Source organism: Apodemus sylvaticus, chromosome 2 (genome assembly GCF_947179515.1).
Source record: "Apodemus sylvaticus chromosome 2, mApoSyl1.1, whole genome shotgun sequence".
Classification (NCBI taxonomy): Eukaryota; Metazoa; Chordata; class Mammalia; order Rodentia; family Muridae; genus Apodemus; species Apodemus sylvaticus.
Window position 1 is genome coordinate 102,083,162 of NC_067473.1, and position 10,528 is coordinate 102,093,689.

Here is a 10,528-nt window from a genome sequence, read left to right on the forward strand (position 1 = left end):
GATCTCTCTGTAGACAAGGCTGGCCTTGAACTCAGATTTCCACCTACTTTGCTTCCCAAGTGCTGGAATTAAAGGCATGCACTGTCACTGCTGCCAATTGGACTTCACCAAATAGACTGCATTAGCTGGTCAGTTAGCTGCAGAGAGCGGCCTAGCTCCATCTCCCCATTCCTGAGACTGCAAGTCTATCTCAAGTCTATCATATTTTTGGCTGTAGTCAAAGTTAGAGCCCTGTGCACGCCAGAGAAGCACTCTAGCGGCTGAGCTACGCCATCAGCTCAAGTTCAAAACAAACACACACTTCCTGAGTTTTTCTAGTCCTAATTCACATCTCCCATAGAATTTATTTCATATTTATGACTTTCTACATCAGAGTTCTTAGGGTTAAATCCTGGATTCTAGAAACCCCAACAAGCTAAGCTTGTCCACCTATCCCCAATATACCAGTCAAAGAGACAAGTCCTCACAGAGAAAGGAGGTGGATACATTGTGCCTGTATCGGAGGAGCTAATAAAGAGGCCAGGGATCCCTGAGTCCATTGTTAGGGCACTGATGTGAGGTTTAGATTCGGACAGAGGGCAAGAGGCACGCATAACTAAACAAACTCCGTCAACGTGCCTCCCCTCAATACAAACCTTCTCTGCCGCTGCTCACGGCTGGCCAGCAGTGAGGTTTGATAAATCAGAACTCTGTGAAATCCCTCCTGGGAGGCAACGAGGCAGTTTCTTCCTCTGCCTAATATTAGACGTCAGCCTTTCCCTTACTCTAGGATGGGAATTTTAATTCTTTGAACCCAAAGATAGCCTTGGGAGGGGTCCAGTAGAACATTTGCACTCCTATTAGATGGTTGCAGAAGTTGCCTAATGATTCCATATAATTATGTTTTTACATTTTCGTGTGTGTGTGTGTGTGTGTGTGTGTGTGTGTGTGTGTGTTTCAGTGGAGGTCAGAGGACAACTTGCAGGAGCTGACTGTTTCCTTCCACCAAGTGGGTCCCGAGGATCAAACTCGGGTCTGGGTTTGGCAGCAGTTACTGAGCCACCCTGCCCGCCTTTGTTGTCGTCTCAGTGTGTGTTCTAATGCTGTGAGAAGTCAACATGGCCACTGCAAAACTCATAAAGGAAAGCACTTAACTGGGAGATCGTTTGCAGCCTCAGCGGCTCAGTCCTTCATCGTGGGGAGTCCACACGGGCGGCAGGCAGGGACCGCCCAGGAGAATCACTTCACATCCTGATCTGTAAGCAGCAGGCAAGGACGCTGGGCCTGGCATGGGTCTTTGAACTCACTTCCTCCAACAGGAACACACCTCCTAATCCTTGCCAACAGGTCACCAACTAAGAAGCACATATTCAAGCTTCTGGGGGCCGTTCTTATTCACACTGCCACAATTATTGTTGTTGTTGTTGTTGTTATTATTATTATTATTATTTTGTTTTTTTCAAGACAGGATTTTTCTGTGTAGCCCTGGCTGTCCTGGAACTCACTCTGTAGACCAGGCTGGCCTCGAACTCAGAAATCCGCCTGCCTCTGCTTCCCAAGTGCTGGGATTACAGGCGTGTGCCACCACCGCCCGGCTATTATTATTACTATTACTACTACTATTATTATTATTAGTCTTGTGAATGGAACCGAAGGCTTCAATCCACTGCCCAGCTTCCCTCTCCCTCCCTCCCCCCTTCTATCTGTTGCCGCTGTCCTGACCCTCCCACTCCCCCACTTCTTTTAGAAAGAGTCTCCTACAGTCCAGGTTGGTCTCCACTTTATGTAGCCAAGAATGCCTTGAAGTCCTTACCCCCCAGCCTCTACCGGCCAAGTGCTGGGATTACAAAAGACAGCCACTTGTATATAAACAGACCAGAATGTTAAACTTGATGGAATTAACTTTGGGGGTTGGGTTCTTCTGAAGATCAAACTCAGGGCCTCAGTGAGGCGGGTACTTAACCCCTAAGCTCCACGGCCCAGAACCATCACTGCGCGTGGTCCTTCCAGAGTCAGTACAGACTCCCCAAGCTGCACGCACTCTCTTTGACCACAGGTTTTTATTTTTTGTTTTCTGTGTAGGGATGCTTTGCCTGCTGGGCCACAGTTTGATAGCGATTGAGAGACCTGTCTCTTACAGGTCCGTAACTTCCAAAGTGACATGGCCTGCCTTGCCTGTTAGGATAACCTAGCAGTGGTCATGTCCTCAACAGCAGGAGCACTATTGGCCTAGTGATTCCAGCTGCCAAACACATCTGGCCCTGGTGACCCCTGCTTTTATGTCTACATCTGCTGGCAGTGGAGCTCAGCGTGGCTCAGAAGTCCTGCAGACTTCAAGGACAGCAGCTAAGATAACACTGAGAGATTTGCCCTTTTAGCCATGTTGACATTTGCACTGAGGCTGGCAACTTAGTGGGAAGGAAGAGGGAGGTGAAAGGTCAAACCTCCATCTTGGGCCTGGCCTCCATCTTAAAGGGGAAAAAAAACCTGCACCCACATACTAGAAAGGACCCCATTGCCTGTCCTTGACCAGAGCTACTACCTAGCTACTTCATAGCAACAGTTAATCAAAGATTAGTCTGGGGGCTGGAGAGATGGCTCAGCGGTTAAGAAAGATACTGCTATTCCAGAAGTCCTGAGTTCAACTGAGCACACATGGCTCACAACCATCTGTGATGGGATCTGATGCCCTCTGCCAGGCGTCTGGAGACAGCTAGTATACTCACATGCATAAAATAAATAAACTTTATATGAGTGTTTAAAACAACCAAAGATTAGTCTGATTGTTTCAGATGTTCTTTCAGACCATTTGTGATTGTGTGCAATCTTATTTCAAAGCACCTACCTATCGGCTTCTTCGGTTAGCTGCCTGCCAGGCTGGACCACACTCACTCGCTTCCGTTTTCTATAAAACCTTGCCCTGATGAGAGTTCGGGGCTGCTTCACCAAATGGTCCTGTGTGTAGGCAGTGAGTAAGCCCAAACTCGAGTTTGTAATGAAGAGACTCTAATGTGATTACACTGGAAACAGCTCCTTGGTGGTCTTTTGGGGTTCATAAGTGCTTCCTGGCACAACATTTGGCATACAACAGAAACAGCAAATTGGAACAATATCCAGTCGTGTTCCTTACTGTCACTTATAGTCCATAGTTAGCCATTTACCTGTTTGTTCATTCATCCACTTTATGGTTTATGGAGACAGTGTCACATGTAGTCTAGGCTGGCCTCAAGTTCTCTATTCATCTAAGGCTGTCCTTGAACTCTTCAATCTCCTGATTTCTCCTCCCAAGTACCTGGATTACAGGTATGCACCAACATGCCTGACTTGATAAAAAACTTTTTGTTTATTTTATTAATCTATTAAAAATTTTGGGCAATGTATTTTATTACTAGAACTGATTTCACTTAAATCCCGTTACTTTGGAGGTAGATGTAGGTGAACTGCTGTGAATTCAAGGCCAGCTCCTTCTACATAGTGCATTTAAGTTTAGACTACCTAGAGAGATTTTGTGTGATTGTGTGATGCTCATGGAGGCCAGAAGGGGGCGCCAGATCCCTTAGAGCCGAAGATGCCAGTGTTTGTGAGCCAAACTCTGAGTCTCTGCTAGAGCAGTAAATGCTGGTAACTGCCGAGCCATATTTCTTTCTCCTTCCTTCCTTCCTTCCTTCCTTCCTTCCTTCCTTCCTTCCTTCCTTCCTTCCTTCCTTCCTTCCTTCCTTCCTTCCTTCCTTCCTTCCTTCCTTCCTTCCTTCCTTCCTTCCTTTTAAATTCTGTCTATGTGTGTATCTGGTGTCCTCAGAGGCCAGACACATTGGGTCACCCTGGAGCCAGAATAACAGTTTTTGTGCACCCCTCACTGTAGGTGCTGGGACTCAAACTTAGGGCCTCTGAAAGAGAAGCAAGTGCTCTGAACGGATGAGAAACAACCCCATACTCTCTATTGATTTTTTTTAATCAAATACTTTATTTTTGTTTATTTTTAACTGTGTAAGAATGCTTTGCCTGAGTGTATTTCTGTGTACCATGTGTAAGCCTGGTTCCCACAGAGACCAGAAGTGGGTCTTGCATACCCTAGAAGTAGAGTTACAGATGGTTGTGAACTTCTAAGGAGGTGCTAGGAATTGAACCCTTTGGAATAATTATCATTACTCTTAACTGCTGAACTATCTCTCCAGCCCTCTTTATTTTTAATTGGGGGGGGGGAGAGGGAGGGTATGTGCACATGACTGCAGGTGCACACGACTGCAGGTGCACACGACTGCAGGCACACATGAGTGCAGGTGCACATGACTGCAGGTGCACAAGACTGTAGGTGCACACGAGTGCAGGTGCACACGACTGCAGGTGCACAGGAGTGCAGGTGTACAAGACTGCAGGTGCACACGAGTGCAGGTGCACACGACTGCAGGTGCACAAGACTGCAGGTGCACACGAGTGTAGGTGCACACGAGTGCAGGTGCACATGACTGCAGGTGCACACGACTGCACACATAAGATTGCAGGTGCACATGAATGAAATGCCCATGGAGACCAGAAGCATCAGAGTTGGAGTTATAGGCTATAAAAGTATTTTTTATTTTTCTGATATAACTCTTGGCTTCGAGGCTTACTGCCTTTGTAAACCCAAGCCTAGTCCTGGAAGCTTCTCGCCTCTGTATAATCTTATCTAGGTCTCAAATGTTGTCAGCCTCTGAGGTTTACTGCTGAATAAGCTCACCCCTTTCTGTCTCTGACTGGTTGGTTGAATTGAGCTCTTTGGGTCAGTCTGGCTCAAATCCTGATTCAATCTGGCTTCTCTCTTGGTCCCTGACTGAACTGCTCGGCCTGACCTCATACTTACTTTGGCAATATGTTCTAATCTTCTGGCTTCTCATTCTGTCTTCAGAATGTCTGTCTTCACCTGTGTCTGGCTTGTTCTCTCTTCAACCTGTCTCTGTAAAACTTGAGTAAAACTGCCTCCTCTCTTTCTTCACTGCTCCCCAGGTAGCTTCCCTGTAGCTTCCCTTTCCTTCCCCTTCTCCTGGGAGGTGGGCATGTCCTACTCTGTCAAATCTTTCTCTGGCTCATCACTTTTTCTGCTACTTAATTAAACCTGGCTGCTTCCTCCTACAAACTAACTTTACCTTCATCATTTGGAATTAAAGATGTGTACAAAGGGCGTGTCTGCATTCCAGCCAGAGAGATTAAAGTTATACGATAAGTGTTGAGCCATACCACAACTAGAAACAGATTTTTTTTTCAGTAAATAACACCATCTTGGGGTTCAAAATGTGGACAAATATCCTGCAACAATAGGTAGTTGTGAACCGTCCAATTTAGGTGGAGGGAATTGAACTCAGCTCCTATGAAAGAGCGGTATGTGCTCTTAACCACTGAGCCATCTTTCCATGCCCTTATTTATTTTAGAAACAGGGAATTATGTATCTCAGGCTGTTTCATTAAATAATTAGGATGACCGAGACATTCTCCTGCCTCCACCTCCTGGGATTATAAACGTGTCCCAGCAGAGGTTATTGTCTCTAGTGCTGGGGACTGAACCCAGGGCTTCATGCTTGAGAAGCAAACATTCCACCATCCGAGCTACATCCCCAGCTCACCAGGTTACAACGTAGGTGTGTGACTGTGCCTGTTCATAGATGTGAGAATGTGCATGCGGTACGGTGCCATGTGGAGGTCAAAGACCATCTTGGATATTGGTCCTTGGTATCGATGGTGTTTGACAGGATCTCTTGCTCTTCACTGTTGCTTAGGCAGATTAGCTGGGCCTTCAAGCTTTCAGGGATCCCCTGGTTTGCATTTCCCATATCTCCTTAGAATCAATCACTGGGATTACAGATGCATACAGATCCTTCTAGGTTTTACTTGGGTTTGAGGAATCCAAATTCAAGCCTCAGGTATCCCACTGAGCCTCAGTTTGTGACTTTTGGGGGGTTTGTTTGTTTGAAACAGGGTCTCACTAAGTAGCCCTGGTCGCCTGGAGCATGCTACGTAGACCAGACTGTCCTCAAACGCATAGCAATAGATCTGCCTGCTTCTGCTTCGTAAGTGCTAGGATTAAAGGCCTTTGTCTCCATAACCAGCTCTCAGGATGCAATTTTTAGGAGACCATTTTAATTTTTTTGCTTATGAACTTTTGAGATGGAATTTGATGATGCAGCCCTGGCTATCCTGAAACTCCACAAGTAGGCCTGGCTTTCATGGAACGTGCAACAACCAGCCCTGCCTCTGTCTCATGTGTGCAAGGATCATTATCTTATGCAACCATGCCATAAAAATTGCCAATTTTTGCCAGACATGGTGGCAGATGCTTTTAATCTCAGCACTCAAGAGACAGAGATAGGTGGATATTTTTGTAGCCAGGTAAGGCTTCCAGTGGCAGGATTGTGTTACATTTAATTGGTTATTGGCCAAGGCGTTCTTGTGGATATCCCTAAACAACCCAGGTTGATGCTGGACCAGAGTGTCTCTCTCTGAAAATGGACAGTGGGGCCCCATTGCGGGGATAACTTGTTAAATGTAGAGAAGTCAAGCTGGTGTTGGAGCCTTCACCCCTGCATTCTAGTTACTTTGGCACAAGAAGGTACTCTGCAGGCTACAGGAAGAGAAACCCAGACACCGCCTCAGCCACAAACCCCTCCCTCTACATCCAATGGAAGAGGAGGAGGAAAGACTGTAGGAGTCAGAGAGGAGAGAGGACACCAGGAGCACACGGCTCAAGGAATCAAGGAAGCAGGGCTCACATGGGCTCAGAGTCTGAAACGGCCAGCATGGGGCCTGCAGGAGCCGGTCCTCTGCCGTGTGGTCTATAGCACCGCTCTTAGCTTGGTGTTTTTCTGAGAATCTTAACAGTGGGAGCAGGTGTGTCTCTAACTCTCTTGCTCGCTCTTGAGGCTCTCTCTCCTATCGTATTGCCTTATCCAGTGTCAATACAAGGGCTTTTGCTATGTCTCATTGTATCTTGTTTTGTCCTGTTTGGTTGTCATCTCTTGGAGACCCGCTCTTTTCTAAAGACAAAAAGGGGGGAGTGGATCTAGGTAAAGGGGAGGCTGGGAGAAGTGGGGAGGGGGCAAGCCATGGTTGAGATATATTGTAGGAGTGAAGAATCTTTTAAATAAAAATGTAAGAGATCAGCCGGGCGGTGGTGGCGCACGCCTGTAATCCCAGCACTCTGGGAGGCAGAGGCAGGTGGATTTCTGAGTTCAAGGCCAGCCTAGTCTACAGAGTGAGTTCCAGGACAGCCAGAGCTATACAGAGAAACCCTGTCTTGAAAAAAAAATATAAGAGATCTGTATGTATGACAGCACTGAGCTTTTGTGGGAAATCTATTCTTAGAGGACTATGGAAAAAAAGTAAACCAAGTACCAGCAGGTCTCTCAGCTGATCCCCTGACTTTGCTGTTTGTGTAGGTGCTGTAACAGGCAGTGTGTGCAGGCTAATTTATTTATTTTTTGTCAAGTTGACACCAGCTAGAGCAATTTGCCCAAGCCTGTGAGGGAATTTTTCCTTGATTGATGATTGATTTGGGAGGGCCCAGTTCACTGTGGGCAGAGCCACCCCACGGCAGGTGACTCTTCACGGAGGTGTGTGAAGAAGCAGGCTGGGCAAGCCAGGAACTAGCACATCAGTGAACAGCATTCCTTCAGACCCTGCCCTCACTCAGTGATGAACTGTGATGTGGAACTATGAGCTGAAATAAACCCTTTTCTCCCCAGGTTGCTTACGTTCATGGTGTCTTGTCACAGCAATAGAAACCTAACCAAGGCACGATGTATTGGAAGATGTATTAGCCAATAGTATCAAACCTCTTAGCAACTTAAATGAAAATTAAAAAATATTTTGACACTCAATGTTGGAACACTAAACATGTTTGATTTCTAATTTCTAATCTCTGTGGAACAAAAGCAGGACATTCTTTTATTGATATGTATTGCACAATGCATTTTCTGTTCTCTGATATAAATTCAACACCAATTCACCGGATACATCAGTTATGAGCATAAAAGTTCTCCTGTGACCACAAGCTTCTAACGCTGGAAGACAGAGAGGAGCATGGGTACTGCTAGAGGAATTCTGCTTCCTTTGGTGGACGCTGAGCCTCCGTCCTTTTCTACCTCAGGTTCATTCTTCAGCTTGTCAAAGAAGTGAGGAATGGTTGTCTCAAAGCCAAGTTAGAGTGAAGACATAGGTCACATAATGCACATATCCCAGTGTGTGTATGTGTGTGCACATGCATACATATGGGTATATGTGTGTGCACAAGTATTTGGGTGTATTGTGTGCACATGCATGCATATGGATGTATGCTGGAGTCTTATGACAGAGCTTTAAAAAGATTTACTATTCCCAGGCAGTGGTGGTGCACGCCTTTAATCCCAGCACTTGGGAGGCAGATTTCTGAGTTGGAGACCAACCAGCCTGGTCTACAGACTGAGTTCCCCGATAGCCAGGACTATACAGAGAAACCCTGTCTCGAAAAACCAAAAAAGAAAAAAAGATTTATTATTCTCTTATTGTCATCATTTTGTTCTTTCTAGATAGGATTTCTCTGTGTAGCCCTGGCTGTCCTGGAGCTCATTTTGTAGACCAGGCTGGCCTCAAACTCACATAAATCCACCTGCTTCTTCCTCTCGAGTGCTGGGATTAAAGGTGTGTGCAATCCTCTTTGGCTATTTATTATTTTTATTTTAAGGGTTTGTGTTGCATGCAGTGCCCTGGGAGCCCACAAGAGGGGGCCAGGACGCCTTGGAACTAGAGTTACAGATGGTTGGGAGCCGCCACGTGGTCGCTCCAAGGTAGCGATACGTGGTCGATCCAAACCTTGGTTTTCTGCGACATCAGTAAGAGCCCGTAACCACCGAGGCAGCCATCTCTCCAATCTTTCACCTGAGCTCTGAGATGGGGCTCAGCTCCATTCTGTGAGCCCAGGCTATCACCTGTCTCTCTCCATCCCTCAGGACAGGGCCACAAAGCTCCAGAACCAGAACCAGGCCTGGGTTTTATATGAATGAGGGATCCGAACTCAGTACTGTTTGCTCTGCATCAGATACACATTCCATTTTTTAAAGATTTGTTCTATTTTTAAAGTGTGTGTGTGTGTGCGTGTGTGTGTGCGTGTGTGTGTGTGGTGTATGAATTCAGGTACCTATGGAGACCAGAAGAGGACATTCCCTAGAGTTGTTACAGGAAATCGTGAGCTATCTGACATGGACGCTGGGATCCAAATTCTGATCTTGAATAAGAGCAGCAAGTGCTTCTGAGACCTCTCTAACCCTGATCATCTGATGAGATGGGAGATGATGAGAGCTGTGATCTCAACCGTCTCTCCAGCCCTCTGTTGCCTTTAAAAAATGGTGGGTTTGCCGGGCGGTGGTGGCACACGCCTGTAATCCCAGCACTTGGGAGGTAGAGGCAGGCAGATTTCTGAGTTCGAGGCCAGCCTGATCTATAGAGTGAGTTCCAGGACAGCCAGGGCTACACAGAGAAAACGTATCCTCCCTCCCCCCCCCCCGGCCGCCCCCAAAGAACCAAATCAATCAAATCAAATCTAGGAAGGAGGAAGTCAGAGACCTGTCACATCCTGCTGGTAGAAACAGATGCCCACAGACCTGCCCTCCATCCTAAGGCACAGGCAGGCCATAGACACACGGAGCCTAGCCTACCACCACTCGGTGCAGCGAGGGAAGAAAAGATGAACAGATCCTTGGACTGCCTTGTCACCCACAGACCTGCCCTCTTGCGAACTGCACAGGGGGGCTGCAGATACCTCTTTGCCACCACACTGTGGCAGTTATGGTATGTCACCCTGCCCTCCCCCCGCCCCCGCCCCGGCCCTCACCCTGTCCCCCAGCTGCGTGGCCAACCTGCAGCAGAAGCCACCGCGGTGTGCAAGGATGTAGTGAGCAGCTGGTAGAAAAAGAGAAGCAGAGCAGCTGGAACAGTATGAGGAGAGATGGGGCTGGAGGCTGGACAGTAGACTGAGCGGCCAGCCCAGCCACCCGGGCCATAGGGAGGTCCCAGCCCAAGCTACTGCAGAGGACCATGTCTGGGTCCATAGCTACCAGTGTCAGGGGTACCACTAGAGAACATCAGATCCCATTACACAGGGTTGTGAGCCAGCATGTGGTTGCTGGGAATTGAACTCAGAATCTTTGGATGCGCAATGAGTGCTCTTAACTGCTGAGCCATTTTCCCAGCCCCTTCCAAGCGCATCTTTAACCCTCCAGTCCACATCTGTGGAAAAGTTTACCCTTTTGCAAATTGTGACTTTTTGGGAGGGGGTGCGGGGACGGGATGCTCAAACCTGAAGACTCCTGATGGGGCCTCAGGAAGGACTCAATGAAATTAGGAAAGTATAATTCTTAGTTTTTAAATTCTAAAATGTGGAAGACAGAGGCAGGAGGATCGCTGGGAGTTCGAGGTTAGTACTATCTCAAAAGGAGGCAAGCCCAGCATGGTGGTGAGTGCTTTTAATCCCAGCACTCCGAATGCAGAGGCAGGTGGTGAATCTGTGTAAATTTGAGACCGGTCTGGTCTACACACAAGCGAGTTC